Consider the following 24216-nt stretch of genomic DNA (forward strand, 5'->3'; position numbering starts at 1 on the left):
GATAAACAATATATGATAAATATAAAATACAGAGTCATGCTATATATTTTATAAAGCATTTGGTGGTTTTAATAGCTTTTTTTCTCACTATAAAAGGAGGACAGGCTTATTAGAGACTTTTGGAAAATATGGCAAGTTAAAAGAAAAACAATTCACCCATACTCCCAGTCTCCAAATGCAGCCACATTTGACTTTTCTTTGCCCCTGTTCTTGGGGTTTGGGTTTGTTTAAGTATGCCGTCACTGCTCCTGTGTATGCTGTTGGATATCCTGCTTTTCGCACTTGAAGTGGTATAACATGCTCCTTTTTCATGAGTCTCTGGAGAGACCTGGAACCACATTCTGGGGAGAGCTTCAGAAAAGAGCCAGACTGGATGGTTGCTTTCTTTTCTTTCTTTCTTTTTTTTTTGTGAGGAAGATTAGCTCTAAACTAACATCCATGCCTGTCTTCCTTTATTTTGTATTTGGGATGCCACTGCAGCATTGCTTGATGAGCAGTGCGTCGGCCCGCGCCTGGGATCTGAACCTGTGAACCCCGGGCCGCTGAAGCAGATTGTGCAAACTTAACCACTACACCACCGGGTGGGCCCCTGGGTGTTTGCTTTCTCACTTTGTTCATGCTCTCCCCCTCTTCAGACCCCCAGGAGCTCTTCCCCATTGCCACTAACTCTGATAAGCAGTCTGGGCCAGGGGGTCCTGCTTGCTGGAGCCCAGGAGGCCACCCAGCCTGGACAAGGACCCTGAGCCTGGACGTGGCCCCAGCTGAGATCCAGGCTCCAACAGGAGGGACTGTAATGGGCCCCAGATGTTCAAGGCTGCAGTGAGGCCTCAGACTTCAGCCTCATCCAGGCCCTTCTTTGCCCAGCAATGCTCAGACTCTAAGACCCTGTGCTGGTCATGTGACTCACCTTCTCCTCCCTCTCTACATCCTAAGGGCCGATTTCTACGGCCTTGGGCTCCAAAGCCTCTCCCTGGGGGTGTGCAGGCCTGGCACCAGGCACAGCTCTCTCTGCCCAGCCGCCCTGAACGCCTAGCTACAGGGTGCCCTTGCACCCGCCCATCCCTGCCACCAGGGCTTCTGTTCTCCCCCATTCCTGAACAGTTCGATTCTCACACATCCAAGCCCTGTGTGAAACAGGCCTTGGGAACTCACAATTGCCAGGGATGGATTGGCATTTAAAAGCATCCAAGGCTTGAGGGAAAAAGCCAAAGAGACAAGAGAAGGCAGGGCCCTGTGCCTGAGCAGCAGCTGGATTCAGCGGATGGAAAACCACAGAATGTCCCTTTCCCGGGAATGACACCCCTGGCAGCAAGGTGGCGGGTGGGGCACCAGACACCATGCCCCACTGGCCACCGCCTGCCACCACCACTGTGTGCTCTCCGAAATGGAAGGATGCGGGAGGGATGTTGTGAGCCTACAGCCAACGGCCCTCTAAATTATATTCTCTTAACAGGCTTATTCATTTATAAAATATTGAAGACCCGTTTCACTTTACCTGTAGTGGGGAGGCAGCCAGGTTGGGGCCAAGGTTGATGCTCTGAACATGATTTATTTATCTGGATTTGTTCTTCTAAGCTGGGAGCAGCCTGCCGTGTGGGATTTAACCAAGTGGCAAGATGGTGTGTGTCTGTGTGTGTTCCTGGACTTGTGGGCCTGTGTGTGTGCAGCGTGTGTCTGTGTCTGTTTTTTGGGGGGTTCTGTACGTGGAGGGGGTGATGGTTCTTGCATGGTTGCTGCACCCAGGCACACGTGAGTCTCTCTGTGTTGGATTGCTGAGTGTGTGCCTGTGTGTGTGATATGTGTGTATAGAGGGGATTTCTGTGTTTGTGACTGGGACCAGTGTGTGCTTGTGTGTGTGCTGGGTTGGGGAAATGAGCTGAGGGGATGGGTTTGCCTGAGCATGTCCTAGGTGCTCATACGTGTGGTGGGATCCATGGTGCAGGGGGGCATGTGCTCCTCTCTGTATGTGTGTGTGTGGTTTTTCTGTCTGCGTTTGTGGGTGGGGGACCTGTGTGTGTGGCAGAGTGTCTGTCTTTGTGTTTGTGTGTGTGTCCTGTAGTGTGAGGCCTGTTCGTGTGTGTGTGTGGAGTGTGGCATAGGACTGTTTATCCATGGTGGAGGCAGTGGCCACTGGCTGTGTTGCTGGGCATCTCCTTCCCCCCGCTGCCCCCCGGGCCTGGGCCCTGGGAGGAACTCAATGCCTGGCAAACCTGAGCTCTGTGACCCCTGCGTGGCTGAGCCTTAGGCTCCAGGAAGGACTGGCTTTGGGGACTGAAGGGACTCTGACAATCCCTGACTCTCTTCCAGCAGAACTGGGCCTTCCCTGCCCTGTGGCTCAGAGACCACAGAGAACTTTCTGGTCAAGGTGGTCCAGGCCCCCATTTCACAGATGGGGAAACTGAGGTCCAGAGGGCACACAGCCTGTTAGTGGCCCAGCCAGGACCCTAATGCAGGACTCTGCTCTGGGGCAGCCCTCCCTGGGCCTCAGTTTCTCTTCCACTGCACGAGGGTGGGCTCCCAGGTCCCTGTGCTCCTCTGGCGTGGAGCACCAGAACTGTAATGGCCACGGCACAGGGGAGGCAGGGTTTGTCCAGGATCCCTCAGCGAGCTGAGTCCAGCCCGGAGGCAGGCAGCAAAAACAGCAAGGAATGATGGGAAGATCCCTGCTCTGGGCACTGAGTCCCAGCTCTGGGGGCAGCTCTGCACTTGGGGTGTTGTCTCTCTGCCTTCCGCAGCTGCAGCCCCGTGCCCAGATGGGGCCCAGTGGCCTGGGAAGTGGCAGGCATTTGGTTTTCCTCAGCCTCATGACAGCCCTCAGCACCCCCGCCTCCCCACTGTAGCAGCTAATGCGTCTGTCACTACTTTCCTAATGAGGCTGCCGAGGGCCCCCTTGGGACAGATACCTTCGCAGGCCAGCCGGCAGCTGAGGGGGTGGGCTGGCCTTAGGGTCAGGTTGGGAAGAGGGGGGCCGAGCCCCTCTCCTGCCTGGGGGGGCATCGAGGCCCATCCAGGCTCCTGAGCCACCTGTGTGGGGGGAGGGGGTGCCGGAGGGCTTGGGGAAGCAGGAAGGCCCACACCAGCAAGCATTTTCTCTCGCACTGTGACTGTTTGTAGTAATAATACTTCATCTGGTTGACGGATAAGTTTGCAGGCCTACTGAGTGCCAAGACTGAAACCAGCTGTGATCTGGGTGTTCATAACCTCTGCTCTCAGGGTGGTGTGACCAAGGGGGAAGGACAGTAATCAAATAATCGAGTTACTTGCGTCATCATACATTCCTGTGTGGGAATGCTCGTTCTTCACGGCCGGGACGGGCGTGGAGAATGCGCGCCGAGCTCCTCTAAGGACAGAGGTGTCCAGTGCCTAGGCTGGGGACTGCTCCAGGCACCCGCTAAAGGCTCACCTAGGACTGAATGAGTCAGGAGACCTGAATGAGTCAGGAGACCCCGATTCTTGCTGTGTGGCCCCAGGCACCTGCCCACCTTCTCTGGGCTCCTCAGGGGCTAGAAATGTCCTTCTCCGTCCCCTCTGAGTGGAACTCAGGCAGTCTGTGTCTCTTCTTCCAGTGCTCTTTGCTCTCCCCGCCAGGGCCCTCGAGACATCTGCCGACAACAGCCTTGACTCTGGAGTGCCTGAGGCACTGCCCCAGGGGACGCTGGGAGCCTCGCACAGCAGGCTGCCTCACCCCACCTGCTATTTCGTCTTGGCCCTTTTCTCTCACAGAGCCAACCCCAGGGCCGAAGGAAGCCTGGAAGAGGCGAAATCTGCAAATCGTCTCCGTTCCCCTAAATTGTGGAGGGAGGCGTTCTTTTGCAGGATTCGTGTTCATTTGCTCACCGAGTGTTTTGTGTGTGTGTGTGTGTGTGTGTGTGTGCGCGCGTGTGTGTGTAAGATCGGCCCTGAGCTAACACCTGCCAATCCTCCTCTTTTTGCTGAGGAAGATTGGCCCTGGGCTAACATCTGTGCCCATCTTCCTCTACTTTATATGGGACGCCACCACAGCATGGCCTGACAAGCAGTGCGTCGGTGCACGCCCAGGATCCGAACCCGGGTTGCCAGCCGCGGAGCGCGCGCACTTAACCGCTAAGCCACGGGGCCGGCCCCTCACCGAGTGTTTCTTGAACACCTGTTAACTGCCAGTGTTAGACCGAGGTTGCAAACTGGTTGTCCTCCTGCCACATCCTGCCCGCAGCCCCATTTTTGAAGGAAAAAAAAAAAATCAAATGAGTTGCCAGTGAGTAATCCTTGGGCGATTCCACCCCCAATTCCCAGGTTACAGTTCATCCTGATTATTACAGCCTGCTTCTCCCAGGCCGTGACTTGTTGCACGGGGTGCAGTCTGACACCCAGTCGAGGTGGGATGGCACAGCCTCCACCTAGCCACAGTCTCCACCCCTCCCTGGTAACCCCTCCTGACCATGTCACACGTGGTAGTGTGGTTTCCTGGTTATGAGCCCAGCCTGAGGAGCCAGCCTGCCCAGGTTCAAATCTTGTTGTGGGCTTTTTACCAGCCATGGGACCTCAGGTAAATCAGAGTCCCTCTCCAAGCCTCAGTTTGCTGCTCTGTAAAATGGGCATCACAATAGTAAGTACCCAATAGCTCCTGGGGTTGCTGGGGGTTGGGATTAAGTGAGAGAATTTCTGCTAGGTGCTCAGAACTGCTTGTTGGCTGCTCTTACTGATGCTGTTGGATAAAGGAACCACTGCCCAGCTTCCTATCCCTGGGACCCCCAGGCTGGCCTGCCCCGCTGCCGCCATCAAAGCATCTTCTCATTCGTATGCTAATGAGCTGCATTAGTGCTTAATGGCCGCAAACGCGGGTGTTTGATTGCACCTGACCAGGGAGGCGGCCGCGGGAGCAGCTGCACACGAGGCCCAATCACCTGGAGCATGGCCCCCCACTCCTCTTCCGGGCGCCGCGCGGTGGGAGAGGCCGGCGTGGCAGGGTCATCGAATTCATTTATCGCCCTGCTCTGCCTGCGGCCTTGGCGCTCTCTCCGGCCACAGCCGCTGCCCAGGGCCGCCTCTATGCACAGCCGCCGCCGGCCTCCTGGGCTGGGCCGTCTTTGGCTTGGCATTCAAGGCCCTGCGGGACCGGTTGCCGTCCACTGACCCGGTGCCACCCTGCTCTGCACCAACACTGGTGGTCACGCACTCTGTGCCAGGCGCCCTGGAGGGCGTCCCGTGTGACCTCCCAGAGCCCAAGCCTCTCTCTCTGCCTTACCTCCTGGCCTTGCGAAGCTGGTCTGCTGCCTGGAACAAAGGCCCCTCCTCCCTCTCCCACCCTCCCTGAAATCCATCCCTGCCCTCCAAGTCGAGCCTCTGTCCTCCTGGCATCCATCTGGGTCTGGTCCCTCTGTTGGGGGCTGGGTAGCCTAGGGTGCGGGGTGTTGGAGTATGTCCTGCCCTCCTAGACCCACAATTCCTTGAGGCCAGTCTGGTCTGCCTGCCCCGTCCTTGCATGCCCCTGGGGATGGCACAGGGCTTGGGGGCTGCAGTGCTGCCCTGAGCCTTCTGTCCAGACTGGGGCTCTGGGGGCAGTGGGGAATGACGGGAGCCTCAGGCCCTGGGGGCCTGTATCCCCTTCCTTCTCCCTCAGTCCCTCCCCCTCACCCCCCTCCTCTTTTTCAGTAGAGGGAAGGAGAAAAGGGAAGAGGGCATAGGCGAACTGGTCATGTGGTTTCTCCAAGATGGCCCCTTCTCCTTCCCCTCCTCTCCACTCCCTTTGCACCCCAGCCTCTCTTTTCTGCCCCCTCCAGTCCCTCCTCCCCTCTGGTCTGCACCAACCACATCAGCGTCCCCAGTGGACTCCTGCATCCTCCCTCTGTGCCATCTCAGAGACAGAGCCCCAAAGCATAACGAGATGACCGTCCGGAGGCCACCGGCCCTGGCCCTGCCCATGTGGGGCAATGCTGGGGCACAGGGCGAGTCATCGTGGGGCTCTGCCCTCCAAGGACCCTTGTCTGAGCGAGGTGGCCTTAGAAAGGAATACTTGTACTCTAACGTAAAAAGGACCAGTTTAGAGGAAGCAGAGAATGGACTTTGAGCCCAGACTGGGAAGGTCAGGGGAGGCCTGGAGGAAGGATAAGCATGAGCTAATAGGAGGGGCTGGGCGCAGGTTTCCAGGCGGGGGGACAGGTGGGGCAAAGGCCTGGGGCAGAACACTGCCTGATGTGGTGGGTGGTGAGGACTACAGGACACCCACAGAGGCCTGAGCTCATAGAGGGTCGGGCGGGTGAGACTGGAGAGGGCAGAGGTCCCTTTGCCACCTAGCACCTTCAGTGACTCCCTGCTGCCAAGAGGCTCACATTCAGTCCGTCTGGTGGGAAGCTCGTGCTGCCTCCCTCATCTCAGGCCTGGCCTCAGCCTGGTCCCTTCCCCAGCCCACCCCTTGGATGTTTACTGTGGGCTGACTGTGTGTGTGGGGGGGGCGGGGGTGTTGAGAATGAGGCAGTGGGGCCTGCTGGGTGGGCCTGCTCTGGTTTGCTGGGGTCCCAGCATGCCTGGCCTCAGCCGGAACTTGGCACACTCCATCCCTGTCCCCAGATGTCCTTGCAGACAGGATGGCGGTGAATGGGCAGGCTGCCAAGGGCGTCAGGTGGCATCCCAGCCGGGCGGACAGTCCTCCCTGATTAATGAGGCAGTGGGAGGCTGGAGGGAGGTCTCTGCTGGCATGCCTCCGGGCTCTGCCCTTGCCCGGTCAAGGCGAGGAGTGAGGCTCATAGGGGTTGAGCACCTACTCTGTGCCAGGCTCTGCATGAAGCTCTTGCTACTCAGTAGCTTGTCACTACCCTGAGGTGGCTTCTGTTACTATCCCATTCTGCAGATGGAGACACTGAGGCTAGTGGCGGGGAAGCAGTGTGCCCAGAGTCCCTCAGCTGGGAGGTGGCGGCCTTGGGCCTGGAACGCAGGTCTGTGCACCTTCAGAGCCTGTTTGTATTTGCTGGACCGTGCTGCGTCCATGATGCATACTGTGTTTCTGCTGGACTGGGGGCTCACGGGGAGGCGGGGCCGTGCTCTTTTCAACTCTGTCTTTCTCGTGGCGGTTGGCACGGTGCTTTGCATGTGGTAGGTGCTCAATAAATGCTTGTGGACAGGTGGTTGGGGCAGTGAGCTGTGCATAGGGCTCCTAGGCGGTGGGAAGTCCCCTCACTCTGCCTCTCTACCCCACCCTCAGGAGCTGGGGAGCTGGGGAGCTGGGGAGTAAGGAGACTCGGAGACTCAGGCTTCCAGGCAGAGGGTGGGCTCAGAGGAGGCTGGGGGGATGGAGCTGGCCACACAGAGTCAGTGGCACTGCGGGGGGCCTGGATGCTGAGCCGGGGTTTGGGGGAGCGTGAGGGTTCTTTCTGACCAGGCTCCTGCGCACAGAGCCTTTGGGAGGGACCCGGGAGAGAAGCGCGTGCTTGCGGGAGCAGAGTGAGAGTCTCCACCCACAACCTTTCTGGTTTGGGGGCTGCCTGTGGCTCAGGAAGGATGTTAATCGTGGTCTGGGGCTCAGGTTGATGGGAGGGGGGTTGGTGGGCAAAAAAAGTACCAGTAACAATCATAACAGCCACAGCGTTTGTCAAACACCTACTGTGTGTCAAGCGTTGGGTACAACGTCTGTACTCTTGATCACGACACCACTTTACGGATGAGAAAACTGAGGCTTGGAGAGGTTGAGGTCACAGTCAGAGCTGGGATCTCCCTCCAGGTGGGTCTGTTTTCCAACTCCACTGATCTCTTTTTTGTTGTTCAACGCCCCTCTCGCAGACGCCCCACGTGGCGTCTCTGAAGGCCCCAAGGCCTTGTTTCCAGGAGTCTTGGATGTGGGACTTGGATTAGACACTGACCTCCCTCCATCCCTCTTTGGCCTCCCCGATGGGGGCTGTCCTGGAGAGCAGTGAGCCACCAGGTGCCAGCACTTGGCCAAGCTCCTCAGAGGGCGGCCTAGGCTGTCAGGGCTACAGGCTTGCTGGGCCAGGAACTGGGGACACCTCCTCGGTGCACCTGCCTGCCAGGAAAGTGGCGTGCACGGGACCACCCTCACTTCTTGGTGGCCCGGAGGCTGAGGACGCCACGGGGCACCCAGTGCTGTCAAGGCCACTGGGGACACTCAGACCGCGGCGGACAGACTTGCAGTCTCGTGTCGGCTCGCACAGCCTGACGGTGTGACTTTGGCCCAGCTGCTCCCTCAGAGCCTCGGTTTCTTTCTCCGTAAAATGGGGGACTGACCTCCTCCCTCCCAGGTTCTGGCCTTGGAGACCTGGGGATGGGGTGTGGCAGTGCCAGGAGGCTCCTTCTGGTGGGGAGGGTCAGTATGGCCCCCGCCATGGGGACTCCTCACCTGCCCAGGGCGGTCCTCGGCCCCAGGCCAGCCTCGGCGAAGAGGCTGGGAGCCTGTGCCAGGCGGTGGGGGGCGTGAGGGCCTGGAATCACCGACGTGAGTTCCCGTCTCGGCTACCGCTTACGAGCCGTGTGAGCTTGGTGAGTCGCCTCGCTGTGTGGACTTCACTTGTCTCTTCTGGAGAATGGGGCTGTTCGTAGTACCGGCCTCAGACTCATGCCGTGAGTCCTGACAGTCCACCTCACGTCCTCCGCCCGGCGTCCAGGGCACAGGAGGGACGCAGTCAGCGGCCTCTGCTGTTCCTATTGTTGTCGGTGTTATTAGAGGTGTCATTAGAGCTTTTGGCCAAAATTTCCAGTGCCTCCTCCTCTGAGGCCCGGGGGCATGGTGCTCCCTGACGGCTCGTGGTTGGGTGGCGTCATGTGACCAGCTCTGGCCAGTGAGATGCGTGTCCCTCCCAGGCTGAGCGTTCCACTGCTGCGTGAGATGCCAGAGTCTCTTTCCCGCCGCACCCAAGAGGTGACTATGCGTGAGCAGGAGCCTCCCTGCCGCCCTGCTGGATGTGTGACGTGAGTGAGAGATACACCTTTATGATTCTAAGCTCTTGGGATGTGGGGGTTTTGTGATAGCAACACAGCCTCGCCCACCCTGACTGACTTCCTGACTGTCGTCAGCGTCACTGTTACTCAGGTGTGACCCCCACCCCCACTGTTCTCCGTACAGGAGAACAGTGAGTGGTGGAGGGGACCTGGCAAAAAATAGAACTTTATTGCCAACCTACTTCTAGAATTGTTCCACTCAGACTCTCACTCATTTATTCACCTTCTCGCTGTTTTGTTTGCATCGTTCATTCATTCATTCAGCCAATGTCTCTTGAGCTCTTGTTTCGTAGCCCCTAGAGAGCCCACAGGACGCTGGGGAGATGGACCGCGGACGTTCTGCAGAGCGGCAGTGCTGGCCCAGAGGGCACAGGGCCGGCCTCCCCCGTCGGGCTCAGAGGTGGGGGACGCTGAAGGGATGGTGTGGGCATCAGACTTGCAGAGCCAGGCAGAGGGAAGGAACAGCATTCAGGCCAGTGGTCCTGTGGGAGCAAAGGTCGAGAAGTGGCAAGGGGCCTGGGCAGTGGGTCCGCCCAGCAGGGATGGGGCCAGGTAGCCGCCAGGCTGGAGGGAGACTGTGGCCTTTGGCTCAGTGTTCTGCGCTGAAAGATGAGGACTAATCGTGGGTAAAACGAAAGGCCCACAGTTGGAGGGAGGGAGACCAGGTAGGAGGCTGGGCCAAGGATCCAGGTCGGGAAGGGCTGGACAAGAGTCTGAGAAGGCAGCGCAGGCACGGGAAGAGCCCAGGGCCACATGGCCATCGGTCGTGGGCAGCACTGGCAGCCTGGGGGAGCAGAGGGCGGATGGGGGCACCCTGCACAGCGATGCGGAAGGTTTGGGGGGTTCGATGCAGAGTCAGTGCCTGAGCGACGTCCAGGGGAGATGTCCAGGCTGCAATGAGAAAAAACATAGAGCAGGGAAGGGGCTCAGGAGTTGGAGAGATGTTTGCAGTTTAAAATTGAGGAGTCAGGAAAAGCCTCACTGAGCAGGTGACCTGTGAGCAAAGACCTGAGGGAGGTTGGTGAGCCTTGTGCATATCTGGGAGGAGGGCAGGCAGAGGGAATGGCTGTGCAAAGGCCCTGAGGTAGGAACGTGCTTTGTATATTGCAAAAACAGCAAAGGGGCCAGTGTGACTGGGGCAGAGTGACGGGTAGAGGGTTCATGAAAGGGCTCCAGGCATGGCCGGGACTTCAGCTTCCTTCTGGGTGAGGTGGAGGCCATGGGAGATGCATCCTGAGCAGATTTAGGAACTCACAGGCTCCCTGGGACCTGGAGGGGGTGAGACAGAGCATGGAGAGCAGGAGAAGGTTCCTGGAGTCCTCAGGCCGCTGTCAGAGCCACGTGGGCCGAGCTGACCGCCCCCTTACCTCTCAGGCCTCCCTCCTGCCTCCTTGTCTCCCTCCGTCCTCCAGCTACTGCCCTTCCCTGCACCCGCCGCTCTGCTCCTTTGGCTGCCCACCCGCCTCCCTCTAATCACTCCTCAGCTCGTGGGTTTGTCCGGGTCTCTCCAAGTGTATACTGACCTACAGGTGGCAGCAGAGGTGGAGGCTGGCCTCTTGTCCAGGAGGAGACCCCTTGATGAAGTCTGGGGAGCCCGTTGCTTAGCAAGCCCTTGTTTTCTCTAAAACAGGTGCTCATCGGCCTAGATTGTACGAACAAGGAAGGAATGGGCTTTCACATCCTCCCGTCCTCCCCTCTGGGCTGCGCTCGTGGGTGAGGCGGGGGGACCAGGTGGAAAGACCCCCCTCCCCATGATAGAATCATCAAATCTCAGTGTTCCTGGAGCGGGGTCTGGATCGGTGGGTGAATGGGTCACTGTCTCCCACACTTCCTTGCACACCCTATGTGATCCCCAGCATCACTTGTCACGTTTGAGGCTCAGGGATGCTCTGTGTCCCGTGTCCCCGTCCCTCACTGGTAGCCATCTTTTATCCACACTCTGCTTCTAACAACCAAGAGGTTCCAGACGAGGGGAGGGGCATAGAGCAATGCCCAGAGTCTGGAGACCAGGTCCTTTTCCTAGGCTGGGCATCAGCTAACTGACTGGAGCCCATCCTCTCTCTGCGCTCAAATGCTTAAGCCCGTGTGGGAACTCCCAGAACGCTGCAGCTTTACAGCTGCTGGGGCGTGGAGTGGAACCCTGTGCTGGGGTGCCCTGCTGTCCCCGCTCCAGGCACAAAGGGAGCCCTTTGTCTTCAAGTCCTCCAGGGGCCTTTCTCCCCTCAGGTGCAGAGTGGGCTGGGGCGCCCCATTTTACAGGCAGGAAGACTGAGCCCCAGTGAGCAGAAGGGACTTACATCGAGAGAGGAGCCCACAGGGCCGGCCCCGTGGCTTAGCGGTTAAGTGTGCGCGCTCCGCTACTGGCGGCCCGGGTTCCGATCCCGGGCGCGCACCGACGCACCGCTTCTCTGGCCACGCTGAGACCGCGTCCCACATACAGCAACTAGAAGGATGTGCAACCATGACATACAACTATCTAGTGGGGCTTTGGGGAAAAAAAAAAAAGGAGGAGGATTGGCAATAGATGTTAGCTCAGAGCCGGTCTTCCTCAGCAAAAAGAGGAGGATTAGCACGGATGTTAGCTCAGGGCTGATCTTCCTCACACAAACACACACAAAAAAAAACAAAAAAAAAAAAAGAGAGGAGCCCACAGCCTGGGGTTCTTCCCACATGCTCCAGAGGCAGCCCGGGAGCCATCGCTGTAACAACAGTGACCTCTGACTGTGCCGGCCCCTCGCTTCATCCTGTGAGGAGGACAGGATCCAGGTTCCAGCCGAGGAGGCGCCGGTGCTGGGCAGGCAGCTCGCCGGGTGAGAGGCAGAGCCAGGACTGTTTGCCACAGTTTGCCGTGTCAGCTCCGGAGGGCTCCTCTCGGCCTCTCCCTCTGTTTTGGTCTCTCCCACACACTCAGAAACGCCCCTTCCCACCCTCGGCGCACCCACAGCCCGACTTCCTTCTCATCACCCGCGTCTCCAGAGGCCCTGCCCTGCTCCTGGCCTCCCGCTCTGGTTACCGCTGTTCATGGCGCCTGTAGGCTGACCCTGCCCTGGGCTGCCCCGACGTGCAGGCCACGGGGGTGTTCTAGTCCCAGCCTGGAGCAGCCGCCAGGCATCCCCGGGCTGCTCCCCCACATCTTCCTGCACAGCCCTGGCCTGCCCCCCATACCCTTCCAGGCCGTTGGCCTCACTCAGGCCCTATCTCCCTCCTCTGGGCTGGGCTGTGGCCTCAGGGCCTGACCCGGGACCTGTTGGGCCTTGGGGAGGTGGGGGCCCCTGCCCGGGTTCCATGAACCCAAATTCCAGGTCCAAAGTGACGTGTGTCAGGACGTTTGTCTGGGCAGGAGGCCTAGAGCTTTGCTCTGAATCTTAAGGGGCCCACAGATAAGAGCCCTGTGCCTGGGCGTGTGCACGTGTGGGTGCAGCTCCCAGGGACTTGGAAACCAGCTTGTCATGGAGCCAGAGAGAATGAGAGCCCAGAGGGGGCAGTTCCAGGGAGGAAATCTGCCTGCGTGCACACTCATTCCTAGATGCCAGCCCCCTGTGGCAGAAGATACACACTCTCAGACACAGACACACCCACACCCCTGCCACTTGTGGTCACATTCATGGACACTCACACCCCCTTCTCACACCCTCCAAAAATCTGTGTCACACACACAGATGTGCCCTCTGCCGCTTGCCGGCCCTTGGCCACATGACCACGTACACACTTGCTTCAGGGTTCTGGAGACACGAGAGACGCTCATACGAGGGACTCAAGCTGTTGCATATACCCACCGATCAGAGGTGGTGGCCGCAGTGAGGGTGACTCAGAAGCCAGCTTTCCGCAGAGAAACAGAGCCACCGACTTCTGGGGAACCTGTCCCATGAACACATGCATGCACACACACACGGGCACACAGCCACAGCTAGAGGTTCCCTCCCTGCTGCTGGTGTGGGGTTTTTTCCTCCTCTTTTCAGAGCTGGGGTCTGCCCAGAGACCCCCTTCACCGCCTAGCCCCTGGCTCTGTGAGTCAGAGGCCCCTGGTGCTCCCTGCTCCCCGGAGAAATGGCTGCACAGTGCCAGCCTCAGTGCAGGAGATCGGGACTTTGGGTGGGAGGCCTGCTGGCCCGGCGTTGGGGCTGGTGGCTGGCCTGTGATTGGCACAAGCTGCTCTGCCCGTGCCTCAGTCCCCTGCCCGGCTGCGCCTGGCAGATGTGCACCCTGTCCCCTGTGCCTACCAAAGACTTGCCCTCTCCTGATTTCAGAGGTGGGAAACCGAGACAAAGAAGGGGGCAGAGGCTGCTTCAAGGACACTCAGGGCACACCTTCCCCCACGCCCTGCCTCATTTGAGAGCGGACAGACAGTCCCCTCAGAAGCCAATGCATCCTGTAGGTGGGGAACTTCAGGGTCACTCTCCAGAGGCCCACAGAGGGCAAGGGTTTTGCCCAAGGTCACATAGCAAGTCCATGGCACAAGCTGACCAGACTCTTACTCCAGAGCTCTCCTGGTGGGGGCCCCATGTGTGCATGGGGCGGGGGGTGTTGAGGGGGAGCCGGCAGAGGGAGGAGGCAGGACCCGAGCCTCCCCTCTCCCCCTCCCCTGCTCCCTTCTCTCCCTCGCATGGGTTTGTTTGGAGAATGACTCACAGGAATGCAGCAAAATCCTGATGGATGGGAAGGCAGGACCGCAGTACCCGGAAAGCCTTTCCAGGGTGGGGAGGCGGGCCGGAGCCGCGGGGCCAGAGAGGCTGGTGGTCAGGGAGCCCTGTGTGCAGGTAGGGAGACTGAGGCCCTAGGAGAACCCCAGACACTGCCTGCTGTGGAGCCCTCCTCCATCAGCGTGATCACACACACGCACGCACGCGCACACGCAGGCCCAACTGCAGCAGCGCGCCTGGGCTGCAGCCCCGCTGTCTTCTCCCTGGGTCGGTCTCCCCACCGCAGGCCTGCCCCAGGTCCCGTCTTTGTGCCCCTGCGCACTGACACACAGTAGGTGACTAACCAGTGTGTGCTGGCGCTGAGCGTGACCACAGTGGACCCTTCTAGGTGCATGTGTTAGCCCTGATGGGGTGCTGTTCGTTTGTTCAGTCCTGTAACGAGACTGCCCGAGGGCCTCCTACGCACTGGGCACTGCCAGGGGCGAGGGAGGCCGGGCTGAAGCGGGTGCCTCCCCCCCTCCCCCAGCTCACAGACAGATGGGGAGTTGTGTGTTGGGCCGCGACGGGCCCTGGGGGGCAGATGAAGCAGAGCCCCTTAGAAGACATGGGGATGAAGTCAAGAGCAGGCACAGGGCACACCCGCTGCGTGGGGTGCAGGGAGAGCTCGGGAGCCTGGGAAGGTGCGGAGCTGAAGGTGGGTGGGAGACGAGGCTGGGGCCAGTCAGGGCCGACACCAGGGAGCAGCTGCAGAGGTTGCGTCCTCCTGTGAGTCACCTCTGGGGGGTCCCTGAGGGGCTACAAGGCATTCACCTCCCAGGACCTGGAGGCCTTGCGTCTGGGGAGGGCCTGCCTGGCAGAGGTGGCCCCAGGCCCCAGAGCCAGGACCCCAGTGCCCCCATGCCCAGCCTCTCAGTGCCTGCTGACGGCTGTCATGTGGGTATGCGGCTCTGGATGACCAGATCTGTGTTTTCAAGAGAAGCTGGCATTTGGATTTTTATGTGAACTCTCCTGGCTCAATTAACAAAGGCACAGTGTGGTTTAAACCGCACACGTCCACGGGCAGAGGCCGCCGGTTCATAACGCCTGCTCTGTGGGGCGCGTGGGTTTTGCTTCTGCTGCTTTTACATTGCTTATTTTATTGGAAGCAGCCCAAAAATTCACTGAGCTGCAACTCCATGCTAGGTGTGAACAAGACAGCAAGTGATTGAGCTGCCATTTTAGTGGAGGAGAAGACAGTGGACAGAAAGACAGCCATGTCAAGTGGTAAGTGTTATGAAGAGAAAGGAAGCAAAGCTACAGAAAGAGAGAGTGGTGGGGAAGGCTGAGCAGACAACTGGAGAAGTGTGTTCTAGGCGGAAGGAACAGCCAGTGCAAAGGCCCTGAGGCAGGACCATGCTTCATGTGTTTGAGGGGGCCAGCATGGCTGGAGCAGAGGGAGCGAGGGGGAGGGAGGGAGGAGATGAGGTCAAAGGTAGCAGAGGTCAGGTCAGTGTGGTGTAAGTTTGGTTGTAACTCTTGCGTGAGGCGGCACTCTTGCAGGTTCTGAGTGAGGGAGGGTGTGGTCTGACTTGAGCTTTAGTGGGCTCCCCCTGGCTGCCATAAGGGCTGAAGGGGGCAGGGGTGAGCGCAGGGAGGCCAGGAAGAGGCGACTGCACTGGTCAATAAAGACAGAGTGGATTGGTGGTTGACAGGGCTGTGGTGTGGGGGAGAATGGGGAGTGACTGCTAACGGGTACCAGTTTCTTTTTGGGGGGATGAAAATGTTCTGAAATTAGATAGTGATGATAGTTGCACAAATCTGTGCATATACTGAAAACCGCTATAAAAGGGTGAATTTTATAGTACAGTCTCGAGTTGCTTAATGACGGGGACACATTCTGAGAAATGCGTTGTTAGGTGATTTCATCGTTGTGCGAACATCACAGCGTGCACTTACACAAACCTAGATGGTGTAGCCTCCTACACATCTAGGCTACAAGGTACTCATCTTACGGGACCACCGTCGTACATGTGGTCCATCACTGACCGAGACGTCGTTATGCGGTGCATGACTGTATGTGAATTGTATAGTATCTCAATTAAAAAAATCTAGAGCACGCCAGGATTTCTAACTGAAATTGATGGGCATAGAGAAGATTGGAAGGAAATGTTGTCACAGGATGAGGGAGACCCTAGATTTTTTTTTCCTTTCTACTTTTGTATACTTTCCAACTTTTAAAATTAAAAGTAGGTATTTCTCTCTGAAAACTAAATGCTTCGTGTCCTGGCGGGGTGGACAGGGAGTTGGTCTGCGGGGCAGGCCTCCCGCTGCAGCCGCTGAGCTCTGTCTGTCTGCTGGACTTTCCCGTGGCAGGTTTGGAGCAGGAGTGCCGACTCCCGCCCCCAGCTCTGACCTGGAATTCCATTCCTGCTCACATGGCCTTGGTCAAGTCACAGGACCAGAGGTCCCAGCGATCCCCCCGTCCAGTGTCTGAGCCGCCTGCACGCCGTCTCCACCAAGAGACCACCTTTTTCTGCTTGCACGCCTTCAGCCACAGGTTGCTCACCACCTCCCAAGGCAGCTTGCTCATTCCATTTCTGGGCAGCTCTGCCTGTTGGCAAGCTCTTCCTTATATGGAGGTGAAATCTGTCTTCCTGTTGCTTCTACCCCTCCTCAGCTCCCTCTCTGAGCCCCAGTTTCTGGGTCTGTAGCCTGGGGCTCCTGGCCCCTCCCTGCCCCCTCGCTTGGCTGTTGGGAGGTTGTGAAGGGATTCGGGAACCAGTAGCTCAGAGCACGTGTTGGTGGTCATTCGGTACTGGGGACAAAGTGTGGGGGCTTTTGCCCCATCAGCACAACCAAGTAGGAGTTCCAACTTAAATGTTCAGACCGTCACCATGAAATTGGAATTTGATACTTATCCCAGAGATTGAAAACTCAAATCCCTCCATAGAGCTGGAGGGAATATTCATCATCAGAGCTAACATTTCTCGAGGGCTCATGATGTGGCAAACCCCATAGTGGCTATCGTGTACTAATTTCCATTAATACTCAACACAACCCGGGCCCCGCTGTTCTCCCGTTTTAAAGGTGGAAGAACCGAGGCTCAGAAACGTGATGTGAAGCAGCTGGGTGTGAGTCTCGTCGCAGTTTGGGAGCGGTGTGCACTGGACAGGAAAGCTGACCATCGGCCAAGCTCCCCCCGCAGAAGTGTGCGGAAACGAGCCTGGAAGGACATCCAGCTGGGCTTGGTTGGACTGGGCTCTCGGCCCCGTCAGTCTGTCGAGGAGAGGATCTTCGTGTCTGCTCCTGTGGCTGCCTTGTCTCAGGTGCTGGGTTTGGAGGGTTGTCCTGGTCTCTGACCGTGAGCTTTTTCTGAGGGAGACAGATGACGGCTTAGAAGCCTGCTTCCCAGCCCGTGTCACCTCCCCGCCGCGAGGGAAGCAGGAGCAGAAGCATTATCCCTCTTCTCAGTTGTGGAAACTGGGCCCAGAGAGGCTGTGGAGCTGCCCAGGGACACACAGCCAGGCTGCGGCAGAGCTGGACTCACACTGGGGGCGGGCGGCGGCAGCACCTCTCCTGGTTGAGGGAGTGTGGGGAGCATGGGAACTGACCTCCTCACCCGTCACTCTCCTGCAGAGCCCAGGCGTGGGCAGCAAGGGCTTCTTCCTTCCTCCACACGTGAGCCGAGGCTGGACTGCCCGAGGGGCCCTGGGTGTGACGGCTGAACGAGAACGGCTCCCTGAGAAGCTCAGGGGACAGGGCAGTGGTTCGGGCTCGACCCAGAGTCACTTGGGCCTCGGGCCTCTCTCTTCTACTCTCTGAGCCTTAGTTTCCATGTCTTTAAAATGGGCTACGGACACGTACCTCAAAGGATTGCTGGGAGCATTCCCTGGGGAACGCTTGGCAGAGTTAGCACCGTCTCCATCTCCACCCCCTGCCCGTGGTACAGGCATCTGGGTTCCACCGGGGAGTTTTGGGATGAAGCCAAACCAGGAGGAAAAGCACAAGAACAATAATCTTGCCCTCCTCCCCCCTCCCTCCCCTCTCCCTGCTCTCCTCTCACCCAGATCCTTGCCTCCTTCCCCTCCTCCCCTCCCCTTCCTCATAAACTCATGTGGTAAAAAATTCACACAGCACAATAAACGTCCCTCCCACCCCCCACCCTCCTCTTTGATCAGCAGTTTCTCCTCCATCCTTCCAGAGGCCATCTCTGCAGCTTCAGGCACCCCTGAAAAGGGCTTCCCATTCTAATGTTCCCTGGTACCCACCTGCCCCAGGAGAAGCTGGGCCCAGGTCTCTCTCATCCCATTCTGCAGTGACAGACTGGGGCGGGGACTGGGTCTCCCTTAGGAGGGAGGGAGTGGGCCAAGTCGTGCCAAAGACCAAGGGCATGTCCAAGCCGGTCCAGGTCCAGCCGGGAGCTGCAGCTGTCACACGGGACAAGTCAGGAGGACTTTAGGGGTCCTCACTTGGCTGGGGCTGAGGGCTGGGGGCCAGGAGAAGCCCTGGGGCAGCATCCCCTGTGCCACCAAGTCAAGAGAGGGCAGAGGCCCACAGAGCTGAGCTGAGCTGGGGAAGGGCTGGAGGGGTCGCTTGAGTGGTTGAGCCACTCAGAGATACCCATGAGCTCTGGGGTCCCCAAACTGGGGCCACCTGGGGTGAGGGAACAAATGCTGCGTGGAGGCAGGTGGCTGCCACCCAGGTGTGTGCAGTGCATGGGTGCACTCTTACCTAGAGGAATGAGACCTGTGTGTTCTTACATGTGCGTCTGTGTCACACATCTTGTGTACATGTAAGCGCATGTGTGTCTCTGATTTTGGGAGTGTGTGTACACACAGATGGTGTGCCGTGTATGCCCACCGAGGGGAGTGTGTGTGTTTATGCATGTCCTGACCGCCCCGATCTGCTGTGTGACATGGGGCGGGCTCTTGCTGTAAGTTAGCGGCTGCCCTGACTTTGGGGGAGGGAGTAACGCACGCCCTCTCGCTGGGTTTCCTTCGAGGCAGGCAGAGGAAGCCACTGGGGCCCGGGAAGGGCCACGAGGGTTCTGCAGCCTCTCAGAAGGGGAGGAAGAGGAGGCGGCTGTGGTCATTCCCATTCTCAGGCTGGGGAACCACGGGCCTGGGCTCAAGGGGCTGTGGGAGGGACAGAGGGTGGGGACAGTCTCTGTGCACATGTGCATGTCTGCTTGTGTGTCTTTGGACTGTATGTGTGTGCTGGTGCCTGTGAGCCTTGACCTGTGTGTGTCTTGGCATGTGTGTCTGTGTGTGAGGGTCTCGGGGGCTGGGCCCATGGGTCTGACTGTGTGTCAGTCTGACTCTGAGTGTGTGTGTGTGTCCGGCCTGCTCACCCTGGCCCAGGAGGCCTCCTGCATGGGGCTCCTGGACTCTGCTCAGAGAAGTGTCCGTGGCCTCAGGCTCTCCTTGGTCACCGCATGGCCCTGAGGCCTCGGTGTGGGTCCTGTGCCGGGTTGATGGTGTGTCTTACCTCAGGGGTGCGATGGCTCTGAGCTGGGCCCCTTCCGTCCTTCCCATGTGGTCCCTGGTGGCCTAGTGGAATGTGTCGACGGGATAGTCACCACAGTGCACCCCTGCCAGCATCGGGGTTCAGTCTCAGGCTGGGGCTGTGGTCAGAGATCAGTCTGGAGCAGGGGCCAGATGTTGGGCTGTGGTTAGGGACTATGGCTGGGGTCAGAAGTCCATTCATGGCAGAGGGTGGGGGTCAGTCTACGGCTGGGGTCAGGGAGAGGGGCTCACACTGTGCCTGGGGTCAGGGGTCAGAATGTGGCTGTGGCTGTGACTGAGGGTTGGTCAGGGATCCATCTGTACTGGTGCAGAGGACAGGATAGGCCTCGGCCACGCTGCTGCCCCCAGCCCTTTGGTGGCTCCCTGGCCAAGGGGGCAGTGTCGAGCCCCGGGCTGCTGCTGCTTGAGAGGTAGGGCCCCGGGGCTAGAAGGCATGTATAGCCCTGTGGGCCCCACACAGTCATGTGGCTGCCGTGAGCAGCTCCCACAGCCGTGACAGGATCCCAGCCAGGCCAGATGTGCCAGGAGTGGGTGGCCTTGGTCATAACCGGGAACCAAGGGGTGCCCTCTGGCCCCGGGACAGAGCCAGAGAATGCGGAGCAGGGGCAGCACCTCCCCATGCTGAGCAGTGGCTGGGGGACCTGTGCCCGCCCCCTCCTGGTGCTCTCCTCCGGTTCCTCTGGCGCCTCCCCCCTCCCCCCTGTTGCTCTGTCGGTCCTCTCCCCTCCCCTTCATTTGCTCCTTTCTCCTCCCTTCTTCTCTCACCTCTCATCCTCCTCCCTTCCCTCTGTCCTTCCTCTCCACTTCCCCCGCTGTCTGTCTTCCTCTCCAGCTGCCCAGCCCTCCTCTTTTCCCCACTCCTTCCCGCTCTGAGCCCTGCCTGCAGCACCCCCGCTCTCTGAATCTGGGCCTGACCTCCTCCAAGCTCAGGGACACAAGTCAGCATCTTCCAGTGCACTCAGATGCTGAGAAAGGAAGGTGAATGCCAGTGGGGGGGGGTGGGGCGCGCAGGGGGTTTCAAGCTGCGTTGGCCTGGATCGCCCGGGAGCTGGAGGCTGCGGGGGCTACAGGGGTGACAGGTTACAGACCTCCGGCCAGGTTCCTCCTCTGGAGCCCACGCCCCGTGAAGAGGGTCCCGTAGTGGGTGGGTCTGCCCTATCTGAGTCTGTGAGTCTGTCACAGTCTAGTAAAGAAGGATGGACAGACAGACTGATGGCAGAGAAAGCCACAGACAGCAGAGATCAAAGCCAGGCAGAAAGAGACCTGGCCTTAGTCTCCGTCTGGGCAGGCATGGGTGGGCAGACCCCAGCCCAGCCCCTGTAGGGGTGTGGGCCAGCCCAGAGCAGAGATTGTGATGTGCCCCCACGCCCCAGGTGCGAGAGGTAGATGCCAGGTGGCCTTTCTCCCGCCCTGACTCTGGCCAGAGCCTAAATAAAGAGATCCCAGATCCTCCTCCGACCTCCACTGCCATCCCCTGGGATCGGGGGGACACGCCAGCTGTTTGAAAATGTTCTGAAAACTTAAGGGAACTTGGATATTTATAATTATGACCTCCCCCCGCCCCCAGCTAAAACATCAAGTTCTTTGCTTTCAAAGAAATACATTTTCTCGAGTGTTTTGTGCTCAGTCTCACGTGGCGGTCCAGCTCTCAGGAAGTGCTGAGTGTGAGAGGGTTTTGGTGTAGGATAAAAAGGGACAGGGCTGGGATTGCGCAGTGATCACGCCAGCCCATGCAGGCAGGAGGCTTCCCTGTTCATTGCCGTCGCCTGGCGCCCCGACCACACCTGGCACTGGTGGGCGCTCCATAAACCTTCCCTGAAGGAAAGATCGTGGAATGGATTCACTCAGGGTCCGGGAGAACCACAGGAGCCACGGGGAGGGAAGGCACACAGGGCCCTTGGCCCCTGGCCTGGACTGACGTGCTCATAAAAAGGGGAAACTGAGGCTTGGAGTGGGAAAGTGACTTGGCAGGTCACTCGGTGCTGACCCAGTCAGGGCATGGCTCCTGGTACATCCACTGAAAAGGGGCCCTGTTCAGCAGCTGTCCAAGCTCACAGATTGGCATGCAGGTCATTAACCTGTCCAAGGAGGTGGGGTGGCTCCTTCCTGAGGACTTGCCCTCGGACCAGCCACGGGAGCCTGCCCCAGACCACCCGCCTGGCAGCACTGGCTGATCACAGCAGCTCCATCCTGGTAGTTGTTCAGGCCCAATGCGTCAGCTAATCCCGTCAGCCCTGCCTCCAAAATAAATCCAGGGTCTGACGCCTTCTCAGCTCTCCACGGCCCCCACCCTGGCGAGGCCCTGTCATTGTCCTCCTGGACTCGTGAGGGGCCCCTCGCTGGCCTCCCCGCTCCTGCCCTGGCCCCATGTCTGTCCTCTTCACAGCAGCCAGGGGATAACAAGAGGACCTGAGGGGGATCACGTCCCTCCTCTGCTCATAACACTGCAGAGGCTCCTCATCTCAATCCCTGTAAAAGCCAGAGTTCTTACCAAGGTGTACAAGGTCCTATGGTGTGGCCGCCATCGCCTCTCTGTCCCCATCCCTTTCCACTCACCCCAGTGCTCCCTCCGCTCTAGCCACACCAGCTTTTGCCATTCCTTGAAAACCCCCAACCTGCTGTTGCTTCAGGGCCTTTGCACCTGCTGTCCTCGTTCCCCCCAGAGAGCTGCATGCCTCACTCCCTTAGTCTTTCACGCCTGTTCTCAAATGTTTTCAAGTAAGAGTTCCCTGAACACCCCAGTGTGAGAACACAGCCCTGCTTAGATGCTCCCAGCCCCCTTCCCTGGCTTTATTTATTTTTCATAGCACACATCACCTAAATGTAACATACACATAATTTGCTCGTTCATTCTGTTTCTTCTCTGTCTCACGACTAGAAAGAAGGGAAGCCTTGTCTCGTTTTGTGCTCTGCATCCTCAACATATAGACTACTGCCTGGAACATGGTAGGTTCTCAGTAAATATCTGTCGAGCAAATGGATGAGTCCTTCTGCCACACTCGAGTGCTGTGACCTTGGGCAAGTCAGCTGTCTGGACCTCAGTGACCCGGTCTCTGAAATGGGGAGGGTGACTCATCTAAGAGAAAGATAGAGATTTGCAGTGCAAACGTGTGTGGAGTAGACGTTGAAACCTGCCTGGCCCACCTCTGACCCTGGGCCTGCACACGTGCTCCCCTGTCCTCTCCTTGGAGAGCCACGGCCCCTTGAGACCATGAGGGCCTGGGGGTTACCAGACGAGGGCTGAGCTCGAACTGGACTTCTGGGTCTCAGTGGCACCTGCCTGGCCTGGTGGGTGGAGTCCAGGCCCCTCTCCTCTGCCTCTTGTGCCCACCAGGATGGCCCCTGGCCTAACCCCTGTCCCTGGTGGCCTCAGTGAGCCCAACACCTGGCAGCCCGCTGACGCCGTGGCCTGCACTCCCCAGGTCTCTGCCTGGGGTCCCCTCCCTGGCTCCTGTTTATTATTTAACCCTGGAATGGCGTTTGGACACACACTTTGCAGGAAGGCTGCTATTCAGATAGCGCTCGGTGAACAAAAGGGCAACCTGTCCAGGCCCAGGCTCTCCTGAACATAGCCCCACCTCCCCAGGAAGCATCAGGCCCTTCAAGACCTGTGAACACCCCTACCCTGGTCCACAGAACTCTGCCGCCAGCCAAGCAAGGGGGGATCCCTTCTCCCCCTGAGCCTGGGGCGGGACTCACATGGTGGGTGGTAGAGTCAGACCCCTGGCTGGGGCAGGGAGCCTCCCCTGCTGGTCATTCCCTCAGCATTTATGGAGTGCCTGCTATGTGCTGGGTGCTGCCGCCCGGTCCCCTGGGATCCTGTCAGGATGGTCTGATGGACAAGCAGGGGTTTGGGGTCCGTGCAGACCTACGTTTGAATCTTGGCGCTATCACTTCATTCATTCATTTGCAAAACGCATATCAAGCACCTGCTCTGTGCCAAGCAGAGGTGAGCAAGATCTCTCTAGAAACTTCTAGTCAGGTGTGGATCAGATTGTCTTGCTGTGTTCTTGAGAGTCCTTTGATGGCTCTGAGCCTGGGTTTCTTCTCTCAGAGATGGGCAGATCCCTGCTTGGGGTCTGTCCTGATGACCCTCTGTGATAACGCTTGTGAAAGGGCCCTGACTAGGTGGGGGTGGGGGTGGGGGTGTCTGTCTCCCTTTGGCAGATGTGAACCTGGACCCCTCGGCCACACTGCCCCGGGAACAGATGAAGGGCTCTGCCCTCCTTTGGGATAAGCCATCCCACCACCACTCACTCCTCCAAATCCCTAGGACCTCTGCCCAGAATCCAGAATCCATGACGGGCACTCACTGATTGACCCCTGATGAGTCACGTGACCTGTCCTTGCCCTGATGTTCTCCATCCCCACCCTCCCATTGTTCTCCAAAGGGGCTGTTGGTTCAAAGAAGAGAAAGCCCTGGGCTGGGTCTGGCTCACAGGAGGAGGGCTTGGGTCAGTCTCATTCATTCCTTCACTCATTCATTCATTCAACAAATATTTATTGAACGTGTGCCAGGCACTATTCCAGGTACAGAGGATACAGCAGCAAGCAAACTGACAAAAATAACTACAAAATACATAAATAAGTAAATTATATGGTACATTAGAAGGTGAGGAAGAGCATTCCAGGCAGAGAGACCAGCAAGTGCAAAGGCCCTGAGGTGAGAGTATGCCTGGTGAATTCAAGGAACAGGGAGTTGACAAGGTCACGGTGAGGAAGGATAGGGGGACGGCCATGAGGTCAGAGAGACGGTGGGGGCCTGATTGTGTGGGCTCTCCTCAGCCACTGTGAGGACTTTTTTCTTCTTCACTCTGAAACCAGGGAGAGGAGGGGAGCCTGCTCCTGCCTCCCAGGGGAAGGGAGCACACACCACCAACCTCATGCTCCCACCTGCGGGTTTTGACCTTGACCTTGTGGGTGGCTGCCTGGAGGAGGTGGCTGAGTCAGGATGTGATAGGGGCAGTTAAGGTGGAAGGTCAGGGCACTGTGATAGGGGTTGCGGGTCAGTCTGTGGCTGGGCTGGGGGTCCCTGGCAGGGGTTTGGGCACTTTTGTCTAATGGTGCACACAGTGGGCCTCTCCTGGCTCACCTGGCAGCCCCAGGACTGAGTGACCCTGGTTCCCAGGCCAGATAATTGAAAATAG

This window comes from Diceros bicornis, chromosome 18 (assembly GCF_020826845.1).
Source record: "Diceros bicornis minor isolate mBicDic1 chromosome 18, mDicBic1.mat.cur, whole genome shotgun sequence".
Classification (NCBI taxonomy): Eukaryota; Metazoa; Chordata; class Mammalia; order Perissodactyla; family Rhinocerotidae; genus Diceros; species Diceros bicornis.